Source organism: Tachysurus fulvidraco, chromosome 15, assembly GCF_022655615.1.
Source record: "Tachysurus fulvidraco isolate hzauxx_2018 chromosome 15, HZAU_PFXX_2.0, whole genome shotgun sequence".
In the NCBI taxonomy this organism is placed as follows: Eukaryota; Metazoa; Chordata; class Actinopteri; order Siluriformes; family Bagridae; genus Tachysurus; species Tachysurus fulvidraco.
The window spans coordinates 15,081,295-15,097,491 of NC_062532.1; the positions used below are offsets into that span (position 1 = coordinate 15,081,295).

At 37.1% G+C, this 16,197-nt stretch overlaps 1 long non-coding RNA gene across 1 annotated transcript; it reads left to right on the forward strand.

Annotated features, from left to right (window-relative positions):
- Nucleotides 1-6,259: 6,259 nt before the first annotated feature.
- Nucleotides 6,260-15,489, forward strand: LOC125138617. The gene is made up of 3 exons (XR_007137865.1): nt 6,260-6,665; nt 11,593-12,220; nt 14,294-15,489. It is a non-coding gene; the product is annotated as an uncharacterized LOC125138617 (long non-coding RNA).
- The last annotated feature ends 708 nt before the right edge of the window (nt 15,490-16,197 follow it).

Genomic DNA, 16,197 nt, shown 5'->3' on the forward strand with positions numbered 1-16,197 from the left:
CCCTTCTAGCTTGTCCATCTATTTATGCTGAATCAAACAGTTATACAAAATGGTGCAAATTGTGAAATTTTAAATCTATAATCTGAATAAACCACATTGCTATGGTCTCAATGACTTAAAGTAAGATATATATGGAGTTATGTATTTTTAATATGCATGCAGCTTATAACCACCCACACTTTTGGTTACAGATATGCTGCGTAAAGTAGGAAACACATAAAACATGTTTGTGTCTGGGTATTATTTATAGATGTTTGTGTAGAAAGGGAGAAAAGTAGATCTTGTAATATGTAAAGTCAGGGATCCACAATATAACAAAGACCTGTTATACTGAAAAAAGGATAAGGTGCAATATCTGTGCTGTGAAGCCATACACAAGGGGACAAAAGGACCTTCAAAATGGTTGAGGGTGCTTTTACCACAGCTGGACTCTAGGGGCAGCATATCATCAAATTCCTGATTTCAGAAGTCAGCTAAACCAGCAGAGAAATGATTTCTGAATCTGCAGATGAAATAAGACAGAAATGTAACTGTGTTCCAGAAAAACAGTAGAGTATTATAAACATGAGGTCTAATACATGGATTTCTTGACCTGAGTTGACCAGGATCAAATCAGCTGCTTTCCAGTTTTTGTTTTGTTGACATTTGTGAGGTCCGTGAAAGGATTTGAGCTCCAACTGCAACTGACAGCAGCTTGTGGGAGCTATTTTCCCCTGTCAGAGTCAACACTGATCCCTATGTGTTTTTCTCCCTACTAAAAAAAACTACACAAGCAGAAATGGTAGAATAAATGTGAGGAGTGAGTTGAAAAAAAAAAAATAAAGTCAAGAAGATTAGTGTTCCTAATTAAGCTACATTTTCACATTTTAGTCATAGTGCACTTATAAACACACCATTTTCCCCTGATTTATTTGTTTATTTGTTTAATTTTAGATTTTTTTTTTAATCTTTGCCTTTTTTTTTTGTTGGCAAGATTTTGCATGTTGTGAACTTGTACTAGTCAATATCCATCAAAGCTTTCAGTTCAGGGTTTTCAGCATGCTCATTTACATCTCCAGGCTGTATTTTTTTTTTTTACCCCACTCAGCCATGTTGTAAACAGCATTAATTATGCAATTAAAATTAATCGTTGGAATAAACAAGCCTTCCGTCTTGAGCGTGAGCACGATAAAAAGGCCCAGTCGCTGTCTTCAGCTGCGATTTCAATGACACCATTCAGAGTTTTGGCTACTGGGAGCACACTGCATGTTTTTAAAACAAACATGCTCGTTTCTGAGAGGTGCAGTTTTACTTCCAGTCTATAAACCTCAATCCCAGACATTTATGAACGTATGTAGAAATGAGTGGGGAATGTAGGGAGGGAAGGAATGAAGCAAGGAATGAAGTGGGAGAGAAAGAGAAGCTTAGCTGTTATGATGAATACTTTGCTTTATCATTGGGTTTCGTCTTTGTTTTTATTTAATTTGCCTGTTGGCATTTTATGTAAGTGATCGAGAACATGTTGAAATGAAGAAAGCATGTAAAAGCTGAAACAAGGACAATGACATTCTTTCATAGGCCTCCCACTGCAAAGCCAGGTTTGAAGTTTGGTTTATATTCGGCTCAGTGTGATTTAAGAGGCTTCTATCACAGCCGAGACACTCCTTTTTAGATTTACTTTCATGTTCGCTGACATTCATGTATACAGAGCTGATACACACTCTTCTCTCTCTCGGCTCAACTGAATTTAGTCCATGTGTCTTATTTAAATAGAAAATTAACCTCTTGCTAGATGTAATTAACTGCAGTGGCTTCTAAACTGGAGTATTTGTTGTAAACAACACCAGACTCATTGTGTTTGGGTTGGAAGGTAGTTCTTTTTATTATGACCTTGCTGTAGATTTTAACACTTAATGCAGCCCAAATTTATGCATAGACAATCCTTGCCATTGTGCTAACTGTTTACCTGGGAACGGTCAAACCTCTGTCCTCTTCTTTGTTGGTGCACTTGCTTTTGTTCTCATTTGCGGCTATGCACCTGTGTGTGTGTGTGTGTGTGTGTGTGTGTGTGTGTGTGTGTGTGTGTGTGTGTGTGTGTGTGTGTGTGTGTGTGTGTGTGTGTGTGTGTGTGTGTGTGTGTGTGAGTGTGAGTAAGTGTGTTTGTGTCCATGTGCAAATGTGGATGCTTCCTTTACTCGGAGTATGTACACACCTGTGTGCAATGCACTTAAAATTTGTGTGTGTTGATTTTTCTAAGATTGTGTGTGTTTTGCATGTTTGCTCAGTAGGATCCACACAGAGGATGGAGAGAGAGAAAGAGGAAAGCAAATAAGGGAGTGACATTGAGTGGAGAGCAAAAGGGTTATTCAAACTCCTCCATTCTGCCCAGTTCCAGAGCTCTGAGTCATCAGGCTACACACACACACACACACACACACACACACACACACACACACACACACACCTTTCCTATTCTGGTCAAGATAGAGTATCACATGATCCACACATGCATTACATTTTTAACAGGACCTGGACACATAGTGACCCACAAACTGATTTAATTGTTGTTGTTCATGTGAATAGTACTAGAAAACAAAACCAGGATTACATGCACTAAATTTTGTATGTTCTGCAAACAACTTGTGCAAGCACAATTGTAATGTTCCGTTAAGATAAATCAATAAACTCTGATTTCCATGGCATTGAGATACAGGCCAAACACAAAACTGCAAATTTGTGTGTCAAATGTATTTTTGCATGGATATAATAGATGTGCTTACATGTTCACCTTATGTATGTGTTTATTTACTTAAGTGCTGCAAAAGCACATTAAACACAAAGGAAAATTCCTTTAATCAATTAAAAGCATCCATGAATATGTCAGTAGGTCGCTTACTGGAGCACTGCTCATTAACCCTTCTGCAGGCCATTTATCAGACAAAATGCCTTTACTGTGGTCTGAAGCGCTTGAGGTTCTTGTAGAAGACCAGAGGGGGGCAGTGCAGTAAACAAGTCTGGCATCTGATTTAACACTTTCATTGCCTTGAAGGAGTGAACCAGGAAACAGGAATATTCTTGTTTTAGTCTTACAGGCCAAGTTTCTACATCTTTCATTTATTAGAATAAAAAATATATATATTATAAACACAACTGTTAATGTGTCAAAGTATGCTTAATAAATTTCCATTTCCATTTAGAGCATTTAGCAGACACCCTTATCCAGAGCAATTTACAAAAGTGCTTCAAAGTTTTTATCAGTGAATTCATCCATACTGGATCAACAGGCATTAATATACTGTCTTGTTAATTTGGAATAAATTATTGGATTAAGTCAAAACGGTTTCAAAATGGTTTTTATCTAACTATTTTATATATTAAGTGAGAACGCTTATTTGACAGGGCTTTATCAGACTATTATTATTATAAGACGTCATATATGTGTGAGAGAAGCACTTGACCACAGGGTTTAAAGAAAGAGTAAGGTCAGAAAAAAAGAGGCTGGTTAATCCAGGCTTAATCCTCAACCTTAAACAATCAAGCCTCAGTGCACTACTGTTAAGTCACATTATCTTAAGTGCATTACAACAAAACAAAACTTAAAGGATTAACTCACTCATTTACACTGATAAGGTATCATTCAGAGCATCACTTTCACTGCCAAACAAAATCTAAGATATACTTTGCTTGTTCATCTCCTTTTTATTTACAGCAATTGAGAATGTATCTGTGTGATATAACTTCATCTTTATTGTTCTTGAGTGCTTTCATCATTTAAGCTCCTGGAACCATGTTCTGCCTTGTCATTCAGTGTTAAGGACATCATTCAACTTTCTAGAGCGCACACCCCCCACCCCCCACCCCCCACCCCCAAATTAGAGTGATTTTTTCTGTGGTCTAAAGTAATGACTGTCATTAATTAAGAGCTTTAGGTTCAGCTCCTTTTAATCTTAAATAGGGACGTGTGCCAGGGGACAGAAGGGCACGCTGAATTCTAATAGTGTTTTTGGGTCTTTGAGCAGCAGCCTGGCCGAGGTGAGATAAGTGTGTGTGTGTGTGTGTGTGTGTGTGTGTGTGTGTGTGTGTGTGTGTGTGTGTGTGTGTGTGTGTGTGTGTGTGTGTGAGTGCGTGCGTGCGTGCGTGCGTGCGTGCGTGCGTGTGTGTGTGTGTGTGTGTGTGTGTGTGTGTGTGTGTGTGTGTGTGTGTGTGTGTGTGTGCGCCTGTGTGTGTGCGCCTGTGTGTGTGTGTGTGTGTGTGTGTGTGTGTGTGTGTGTGTGTGTGTGTGTGTGTGTGTGTGTGTGTGTGTGTTTCTGTATGTATTACTGCTTATTCTGCATGCCTATTCTTATTGGTAAAGCTGGGCAGTACAAATATCTAATTATGGCTGGATGTTAGATAAATATTACGATTGGCCTGCTTACCTCTGAAATCTAACTGGATAATGGCCTTGTATTCTTTATGAAAACAAAACCTTTCAGACAAATAAAGCTGTTCCCGTTCACATTCTGAAAGCCCTGAATGCTTACAAATGGATGTGTTTATAGCATTAAGTATGCCTGAGCCACAGGTGTACTTGCAGAATAATATGTCAGGCATAAAGTTACATCCATAATACCCATTTACAGTAAAGTATTAATAGCCTCCTAAGTGTTTATTCTGTATTTTTGTAGCTCTGGGTCCACAAACCCATATGCAAAATCCTGCCTCCTCCATTTTCTTTGCTTTCCCTTTTCTATCTCTAAAACAAACATTTTGAACAAACAGCATAAGAGATATTATCAGCATTTTTTGCCCATTATTCAGCTGTTATCTCACTCCTTATTGACTGTGATATTAATTGTGGCTTTTCTGCATAAATAACTGTCCACAAATTCCCAAAGTTGACATATCATATCAGGCTGAACAGTAAGTTAAAAAATTAAGCAAATATTATTGGAGGTCACAGAAAAGGACCTGTGTGCAAAAAAACTTGCTTCTCGTTTGGGGTTTGATTCCCAAATTCGTTCCATGTGTACAAAGTTCTCTGTGACTGTGTAGAATAAGTGTTTCAGAAAGTGAATAAATGGATGAAGGTTAAAAGCAATGTCTTAAAATATCAGTTAGCCATTTTTGTTATAATGCAGCATTTAGATTTTCTTTATAGGAGAGCTTTTGCCAAAAGAGAAACATTCAATCATGCCCCTTTATACATTAAAGCTAATCGTAAATATGTAGAAAATTAGTTTGAGTGTATTTAAATAAGCTGCATGTAAACATTGGCTTTTTAATTTACATTTAATTTACATTTTAGAAATTGCAATTTTATTTTGTTATGCTTACATGTGCTTGCTTCTTAATTTTTACCTCCTGAAGCCATAAATAAATCAGTCATAAAGTGGGACAGGTCTATAGAATAGTAAGCCACCATAAAGAATTTTATTATCCTTCTGAACAGCATGGGAGATCTAGCATTAAAGCCTAGATACAGCAGCCAGGTTGATGATTTAGGATCACTTCAGTAAACCTAATAGCTATGAATGAAATGGAGGTAAAACTTGCCTTGGCCCAAATGTTTATAGCAATATGCAGTAAATCTGTCATTTGGCTTGGAGAACATCCAGGCCCTTGGCTATGTTTAGAGTACAATGTGTTAGAGCAATGAGCATTCTTATTATATCAGGACCTCAAGAGCACTTTTTTGTTAACAAGTAAATCAGAGATCAAAATGTGGCTATTTGTAAGGATTTTTTGTTAGAACAGTATCAGCAAAATGATAACATTTGGTACTAATACTAAATGAAGTTTGCAGTATGCATTGCATGTAGTGTGATGAAGTGTGCTTAATGACCTCAAGGGGCAGTGTGGGACAGCCAGAACACATAGTAACAGCACTTTAGGGACTGCGTGGGCACTTAGAACTGACCGCAGATCAGATTCGCCTTTTCCACTTAAGATTTTCGTTGCCAAAGTCCCTGGCCTAAGGCTGTTTTGCTATCTGTGGTTAGTGGGCATGACTGTGACTTGAACATCTTCCAACCTGGCAATATACATGTCAGCCTGGTGAAAAGTTATGGCCCCAAAGTTCCACTAAAACTCTTGAGGAAGATAAAAGCAGACCAAGAATCTGAGACAGGGAGTTATATTTAGCTTTGGGACCAGAATAGGTCTTTCCCATGATATTTTTATTTATTTATTTATTTATTTTGAGAAACTCCACCTCTTCCCCCCTCCTCTCTTGCTTTCTTTTCACCATTGAGGCAGTCCATCCCTCTGGTAGATAAATCCGGGTCACCTTTCTTGGGGAATTAAAAAGTGACTACTGTGTGTAAAGCTGGAGTGAGGATGAGTATGCTCCAATGCTAATGATTAATGATGCGGCTCATGCGCATGCTAAGCTGGGAATCTTGCATCCTCCCTGGGGTATGATCCCACTGAAAGCTCTCAGAAAAAAAAAATCTTAAATGAAAACATCAAGGCTTTTCCACATTTCAGCAAGGCATGCTCATGTAACCATCCTGAGGGATGTTACGGATTTGAAAAGGAGAGACAAAATGAAAAGGACAGAAGAAAAGGCAGTGAAAGAGAAAACCTTAGTCAAATGTATCCAAGCTATGGACAGATGTTGGGTGGTCCAGCAGGATATCCTCAGAGCTTTGTTAGATGTTCTAAAGATGATGAGGTGTTATATTTGATCAAAAGCAGCTGAGCAGGTATGAAATATTACCCACTTGGATTTAAGATAGAGTAAACATACTTCTACTCTTGAATATGTGTGGAAACATTACAAATATTTCTCTTATGTGAACAGAAGTAATCTTCAGGCTGAATTTGAATTAAACACATTTTCAGGCTGAATTTAAATTAAGCACATTTTGCTTGTTACAGATATGCAAAATGAAAACTTTTTTAGAAATGCTTTTACTTTTACAGGCTTTGTGGATTCTTTGTCTCTCAAGCTTTCCACTAGGGGCATAAGTATGCTGCCAAGTATTGTATGTTGTAGGGTTTTGTAATCAAAAACAGAAATATGCTCTGAGAAGTAAGATCAAATGAGAAAAATAGAATAACACATTTTGTGGTAGTGCAAATACCTAAAATATATGTTTATTTGATCATTGATTGTACATAATTGATCATAAAGGTTCATTATTCTGTCATAAAGCATGTTGCTTCTGACAAGGGTGAATTAGCAGTTCTGACTGAGATAGCAGTGATTCCTTCTGTACAATTTTGTTAACTTAAACACCAAGGCTTACACTTTCACTGACTGACAGGCCTGTAATTAGATGCATATCTTTATTTGTAAAATATCGTTTGTTTAAATGTTTAATGAGCGCACCCGGCAACTGCAAATCAGATAAATTATAGGTTTGAACACCTTGAAACTCTTGTAGGATTTATTAAAGTAAGTGACTGATGGATTATATAGATAACTAATGTGAAATAAATTAGGGCTCAACATTTTTTGCTCTGTCTGCAGGGGAGATATGAGAGATAACACACTTATCTTTTCATCTACACCTTTTCATGTAGAAACCTGTAGTAGCTACAAGTGATGAAAGTCAATCTGTGGAAAGTTAAACTGGCTTTTGAGTGGTAGTAAATCCAACACAATGCGGTGGACTATAGTGATTGTAGATCTATTCGGGTAGGTTTTTTTAGGGCTGTGTGGTTTGGCATGACTCATTCAGGGAGGTCAACAAGCACTTGTAACCACTCATTAAAGACACATGATGAAAGCAAAAGACAGATTCTGAAGTAAAATAGAAAAACACCAATAAATGAGACGCCCTCGATAAATACAGGGATTGGGTTTGGCGAAAAGTCAACAGCAACCTGTAGGCATGACCGGAGAGGCACAAAGCCGGCCAAAGGCCTGTTTATAGGAGGGATGCTTGCAGAACTCGCTGGGGCAAGTTGTCAAAGCAGTATGTGTTTTTCACGTTGTGAGTGACAAGCTTGCACTCATTTTTTGCATGCCCATTGTGTGTAGGTCAGATGTAAATGGTTTAACATTCAGAGCTGGTGTTGACTGAAGGTTTAATTAGTGCAGGGTGGCAATGCCAGACGGTTTTATTTAAAATATGCTAAAATTCTGAATCATTTTCTTTCTAAGTGGAATCTGTTCTATCTGCATATAAAGCCCATTGTATTGCTTATATTTGAGGACTGTGTTTAGCTAAAATATTTGATGAACATAATAAGGTTTGTTAGTATACTTTTTTGTATACATAGTATACATTTACTTGAGAAGATGTAAGTGTAGCTAATGACTACCACTCTCCTTAAACAACCTCGACTACAAACGAGTCGTTCTGTCATTCTGATGAGTTATTAAATGCTGAATGTGCTCTTGCTTCAGGCTAGTTTAGAGTGTAATGAGGCAGTGTAGCATAAAACAAGCATGTAATATGTTATTTGTCATGTAATATAGCATTGTATGGTATAGCATTGCAGTAGCCTTAGCATTTTGGCAGTATTTATGATTTTGTATCATAATCAGGTATACATCCATCAATATTCTGCCACTTCGATGTCTAACATGCTTACACTGTTGTCCAATGAGAACTACTAGCTAATCAAGGGCAGGAAACAGGATATGTTGGAGAACAAATGGAAAGAAATTTATGTAATGTGTCACAGAACAATATACATTTTGTTCTCAGTAACAGTGGTAGTGGGGTTGAAATAAGTAAATAATGAAATATTCAATATTTAGTCAAGTTTTTGATATTTAATAAAAACTTAAATCCACTGAAGGTGATGATGACTAAAGCTAGATTTTTAAAAGTATACATACCTGGTGAAACTCCACAAAATACAATACAGTGCAGTAAACACAGTTCAGTGAGATAAACATGCAATCATAGCACCATAGCTAATAACTAAAATGCTGTACAAAGACTTTGTTCCACAGAATTTCAATATTCAAAACTCAAAATCAAGACCAAACTGTTCTTCCCTATTCTTTGTGCCTCAGCTCGCTCTTCACTCTGTTTCAGTGCTTCTTTCATGAACTGGATCAAACATGTAGTGCTTGTTATTGTTGTGTAATGAAAATCTACTGTCACCGAGTTTACTTGTGCTCTCCAGTGTAATGCTGATTTCATGAAGAGTGCAACAATATACTGGCCTTGAGATTAAAGTTAAAAACTTTTTTAACTCTATCAAAAATATCTCAAAAAATAAACTAAAAGTTGTATTTGTGCTTTTCTTGCTCTGTTTCCTCCCAAAAAGTTTTATCCTGATGATCTTCTTAGTCCATGACCTAGTGCACCAGCATTGACATATTTACTGATAGAGACTTCAAAAGCACTTAATTAGCTCTGGATACAGGCATCTGCCATATGGCATAAATAAAAATGTAGTTTTTGTTATCTGCTAATTATTGATTTATTACTACTTGTGTATTTGTAATGTAATGTTTAGCATTAAATTATGTGATTAAAAGTTCTTACTGCGAAATCATTGACCATTTCACAGAAAAAAGTGTGAGTAAATCTAGCAAAGATACTACCAGAATTTTTCATAGTTGAATATGAAAAAACTGAGTGTGTATTTCTTCTCCAGCACACACATGCTCCAATCATTGGTGACCCAGTTTCTCTGACATCTCCATGCACATCTACTATATTTTACAATGCAGTGAGAAATACGACACATGGATGGCATACCTACTAAAAAGTGTGGTTCTTAAAAAGTCTCACTGTGTAAAATATTTGTACCTTATTTCTTTTACATATGAGGATTAATGAGTCTAGCATGCAAAACAGCTGTGCCATGCAAATGCAGCCCATGTTCTGGGCAGGAGAGTTGGTGTGAGCATTAGTCTCTCAAAAAGAATGAATACAGAAATGTTTGATGAGAAACTGAAAATATGATGGACAAGAGTGAAAAATACAGCATGTGATGGAGTTCTAAATATTTTTAGCAAAACTGCCAATGGTGCATAGGACTGACTGTGTAAAAGTAACACCAGACTGTGTACATAAGACTGTGGGTTTTGGTTGTTAATGCAAGGAGTAGAAAAGTGAAATGTTTTTTAATGCATTAATTTTTGCATGAGCTGAATTGTGCATCATGGTATTTGTTTATTAAAGATACTGTGTGCATTTGTTTCTTTTTGAGTATTATACATACTGTAGATAAGCACTCTGTATGATCACTCAAAGCTCATGCTAAGTACCTATACAGAGAGCCAGAAGGGGGATGGGAGATTTGTGTTGCTGTTACACTTACTGTCCATTAGGGGACAGTGCAGTGTGCTAAGTTCCTTTAGCCAAGGCCATGAACTGGCAATGAATCCTCTGCCATATCAGATTACAATAACAGCTCCATGAAAGCAAAGCACAAATATGACTCCTGATGGAGAGTTTGACACACACAAACACACATATATACACATCACACACAGTTATAACAATACTCGCACTCAAGACAGCCCATCTGTTGCCTTTAACTGGTGGAGTAAAATAATAGATCTTAAACTTGGGAACTGTAAAACACCAGACCCCATAATTTATCAAAACGACTGCAGCACCCAAATGCAAAAGTCTGGATAACCCAGCATCTGTGTGTAACAGCACTTACAGATTCAGCATGGCTCAAAAACAGAGTCCCGACATATGAATTACCAAGATTAATTAACGAGATAAAACAATCACTCAGGCGTAATTTGGCAGACAACGTGATGTCATGTAGAGCTAGAGTTTAATAATGCATCATAATAATTCACGACCCCGGCATCTCAGCCAGGGCCGTGACAGGAAGTGGTGTGATTTAGCTTGGCGTCATCAGTCAAGAGGCTGCTGCAAGCTTCATGTTTTTCCCGCAGTGGGTTTGGAAACGGAAGGAAACCCTCTTCCGTTATTTTTTTTCCTCCTTTAGGTCTGTGTTTAATGTAGGCCTTTTAGCTTAGCTTTATGTGCTGGCTGGACAGAGGAACTCTCTGTGGGGTGTGAAATGGGCTTTTGCTATAATAGCAATCTTTTTTTCGTGGAGCTTTAGTTACATTTTGTGGCGATTGTTGAGAGTTGGGAGCAATACGACCCACTCAGACACAATCTCATTTGTAAAGGGTTCTACATTTACAGGCTGTAATAATTGCATGTCTAGTGTGGGTGAGTCTAAAGACATGCCTCCATCTGTTTTCCCAGTAGGAGTAAATATAGTAAATATCAAATAATATGGTTGATATCTCCTGTAAGTATAATTTGTGATTATTTTGCATTGTGTCAGTATCTAATGTGATAAAGAGCTACACAGGATATGACTAAATCTGTCAGACTCTCTGGCTCTAGTGTTTGAGATGGCTTGCTTCACAATTCTAGATGAGAGAGGATTGTTTAATAATATTGTCATTGCTCTCCTGGTGAAGGCATGACTGGCAGAGCACTTATTATCTGCTCCAATTCTCAATGTAATCTGTAATCAGCACTGTAATTAAAACAATTTCTCTGACATTTCAGCAGGATTTTTTGGGGGAGGAAAACAAATCACTGGAATTCTCTTGGTAAAATCTGGGCCGATATCTATGTACTTGTAACAAAGATGAAATATTTGTAATTGTGTCTTAAAAAATGTTACTTTATTTATTCTGTGTGCAGAGTTTCACATGTTCTCCCTGTGTCCATGTAGGTTTCCTCCGGGCCCTTGGGTTTTCTTCCAGCAACCAAAAAGAGCATTGTGAAGGAGTGTGGGAGTATGTCTACATACAGTAGTGACTTGTGATTGACTAGTGTACCAGTCACAGGGAGAAGTCCCAGGTCATATCAGGAGAAGTCCCAACTCATACCCAGTGTTCCAGGAGTGGTTCTGAATTTAGTATGAATTAATTAAAGAATAAACAACACACAACAATTATATTCACAATTGTACTAAGGTCAGAACGAACTAAAAGGACTATCATTAAATAATAAACTTGAAATGAAATGATAATCTATTCTACATTTTACCAGCAACATCATTAGATTCTCTTGGCAGAAACAGATGCAAATATGCTATAAGACCTTCTCTAAACCCTATCTGTAAGGTGTTGAACTCTGATGTTTGTAGAGTTATGATCATATAACAACGTGGTCATGATATTGTAGGCGACATAATTATAAAGTGAGGTTGTCATTATAACAGCCCATTTAATCAGCCTGTGGGATTTTGATTGTAGTTTTGATTGAATTTCATTGTCCTTCTAACAGGCTCCCTGTAAAGACATATAGACCCATGGCTGCTAAATATTTAAAGACTGTTCCAAAGTGTCCATCAATCTGTAAGTACTGGAATGGTTTAAATATACTCTGCATGTACTCACTATGGCAACCAAACATGGCATGTAGTTTCACAGTTGTTTGTCAAAGCTTGTAATTTGTCAGTATATCTGGGATCAAGATCAACTTTTCAAATACCAAGCTGCATACTATTGCTTCTTTGGTGTAGTAGTATAATAATTATTATTAAAATGTAAGTTAAGGGACATTGAAAGGTAAAGTTTTTGTAATCATTTGGTGCTACTGTCGATGTTGCAATTAAATAGCTACACACTACGCAAGGTTTCTCTTATTTATTTTCGCTGCTTGTAGTCATAGAGACTGTACAACAGCCCAGAAGCCATTGTACCTCAGTGAAACGATGGGAGAGATGGGCTAATACTGTAGTGCATTCATTTTTTTACTGTAACCCAAACCTTTTTTTAAGTGAATTGAATGTAAGGGTTAATAAAAAAAATTAATTGTGGTATAATATGTTTGGCAACTTACCAGCATTTGGTCTTTATTTCTAAAGAAACATGTAAGCCTCTGATCAAATTTTCAAAAGGGTAACAGGTGTCATCCACAAAATTGGAATAAAAATGGCTAATTATCTATTTATTTATTTGTAGGTTTTTGTTAAATCTTTTTCCAAGCCATTTATGTAGCATGAAGTTGGACACAGGAAACTTCCACAAGCACTTCCTCTTTTAGAGAATGTGAACAATTTCCCACATGCTTCATGAACAATTGCAATCAAATTCTGAAGGAGAAGTTCATCTAAAAATAAAATGTGAACAGTTTTCCTCTTGGCATAAATGTAGTTCATGAACAAGCATTTATTTCCTGTCCAATTTTTTTTTAACCTATTATGCTACTGTAGCAAGAAATAGAAGCTTTTGGGGCAAACTGCAAATCGAAATAACACTCTTTCCATAATTCTGTTTAGAAGACATATTTTTACTAAATAATATTAGCCACGAAACATTTGAAGAGAAGAGGAATTGGCTATTAGCTGCAGAGAAGACGTGACTATTAGCTGCTAGTGGCTAGTGTTGCACATGCAGACAATGTGCACAAAAATACCCACATGTAAATATGCTCTACTAAAATGACAAGCATACATGCAAACAGTAGACAGTCTGCGGGTGAAATGGTGGTAGGGGTGGAAACATGCTACAGACCTCGAAAGTACATTAGTGAACATTAACATTTACCATCTGTCACACAACAAACATTATATATCAAACTCCTCTTCCTGCCTAGATCTACACTATATGCTAAGTGAAGAAAAAGGTGAAACCAGCTTCAAGATGGCGGCTGCTTCTATTTTTTTTAGCCATGTAGCATACTTTTGTCCATTGTTTCAAACTTTAGTGTGTCATGCACTGTTAGAAACCTGATAAGCAAGTCTTTTTAAGATTACAATTGGTGATTTATGTTAGAAATAGTTTGAACTATAGTAGCTGTAAGTCTCCCTTACTTACAGTATTATCAACTTTAAGGTTCGTAAAGTAAAAGTAACTAAAAAGGTGCTCTTTACTCAAAATATTCCTTGGTTGATTAACTACATTCTTTTTAAAGGGAATGTTTGTGAATTCCATTTTTTTGGCTGAACTGTTTTTTTAATTAGCCTGTCAGTATATTTGACAAGAATTTAGCAATGTATTCTTAAACAAATTAGGCACTTTAGTGAGGATTTGTGCCATTGACAAACAAATGACAATGAAAAACAAAATGGAACAAAAAGCTTTATGGTTATATCTATAGAACAAACCAGTTTGAACTATACAGTGAAGATTTAAAGGTTACTTAATGAGTCCACAGGGGAATGAAAGTAAGTAACTAAGTTGCTTTCTTTTCTTATTTACACTGAGGGGTTAGGTAGGAACTAGATATAGATACTAGTACTGAACACTGCCTGGTTGATGATAAAAGGTTACTTTGGTCTTTCTGTACTCTTAACGGGCGACAGAGAGAGAGAGTAGAGCAAGAGAGATGAATTGCAGAGTCAGAGAGAGATAGATTGCAGAAGATGAAGAAATGTAAACGAAGAGAAAGAATGACAAAGTACTTCTCGTGTCTGGCTCTCACAGGCTGGAGGTTAAAGATCATCTTTAAAATGACTGCTGAGAGGGAGGGAGAAAGACAAAAATGAGGGATAGAAGCAAGAAGATAAGGAGTGAGAAGAAGAGAGCACTGAACGAGAAGGAACCATGTCCTCCTCTGGAAAGAAGGAGATAGAATGAGGACGGCCATTCTGGATTTAAAGACTGTCATGTATGCAGCTTGTATGAGTTTGATGCAGAGGCAAACATTATTCTACAAAACAGTCCCAGATGAGTAGTTGCAAAATAACTCTCTCTCTCTCTCTCTCTCTCTCTCTCTCTCTCTCTCTCTCTCCCCCTCTCTCTCTCCCTCTCTCTCTTTTTCTGAGTGGAGCAGAGGCACTGAAAAAAGGAATGACTTTACTGACCCAGTTGAGCTAAAATTAGTGTGATGTAAAACAGCACTGACTCTTATCAAAAAATACGATTGGTGACTGTGAATAAAAAGTGCAAAAGTGTGTGTGTGTGTGTGTGTGTGTGTGTGTGTGTGTGTGTGTGTGTGTGTGTGTGTGTGTGTGTGTGTGTGTGTGTGTGTGTGTGTGTGTGTGTGTGTGTGTGTGAATTGCATGAATAGTGTTTGCAGAGCATTTCGGTGTGCACACAAGCACCAACATTTCCATGAGATCACATAAAAAGATGGGCACAGCTGCACATACTAAACAAGAGGAAGTGGAAACACTACAAGATGAAAACAGACAGACACCAACAATGCGTTAATGTACATTATCATATACAATCTGCCACATACCAAATATTCACTCATGCAAAACACTCACCTGCCATGCAAAACTGATTCATTTGACAAGTACGGAAGTGTAAGTAAAAATGCTTTGCTTGAGTATTGCATATAGAATAGCATTCATGTGTGACCTCTATGGTTAAGGTCTGTATCTTTAAAGCCTTTATGGTAGTTTTTATGTAGTTTATGTAATGTCAGTGTGGTCCACTCATGAACTGATGAGTGAGTGTCTGTTTACAGTGTGCATTATGACTGACAATGCCTAACTCATCTGAAATCAATACTATTCTCCTCTCCATTTAAATCAAAGACTGGATAGTCATTTGTCCAAATCTGTGCTGACTCGAAAATTAGTAAGACCTAAACTTATCTCTTTTTAATTGACTCTCCTGGCATTTCTTGGAATATATCTCTCTTGCAATTTCCATCAATGCTTATTGGAATGCAGAGCCAGATGGTCAAACATAAAAATGCATATCATACTTTCTTTTTGGTTTAGTTTTTAAAGAATGGGTTTACTATGAAAAATTAAATGTGGTTTCCTGGATAATCCGTGACCACTAAAGATACTGTTTGCAGTGCTAAACAGAGATTTTTAACCAACTCAAAAACCAAACTGTGCCATGTTACCATCTGAACCCTCTGTTCTCAGTGCCAACTCCTAGGGAGCTGTGCTCATGCTTGGGAAAGTGTAAGCTGTCTAAAGGGTCAACGTGCCTGACGGCTGCCCAATTTCATCTTCGCAGAAACCTTTATTTGATTTTGACAGTTTTACATTGTAGATGATATTTCTTTTGTTGGTGACTAAAAAGGATGATATTCATCTTTTAGTAAAGCTTTGACATTTTCAGATGGATTCTGTGGAGCTACAGGCTAAGCCTTGATTAGCACTCGTTCTTCTTCTTCTCATGTTCTCATGACTAACCGGTTGGTAATGGGTGAAAAAGGTAGAGGGAGATGTAATGGATCATAATTCACAAGTCAAAACGATTGGAATGATTAATGTAAAAATGAGGGCAATGACTGTGCCATTAATGTGTCACTTGCTCACTGTACAAACACTCTCTGATGAGACATTTCCATTTGCATTGGAAGATATGTCCATATCGCTGACTTTAATGCTGCATAACTTTTATTTTATTGTGCTTTATTA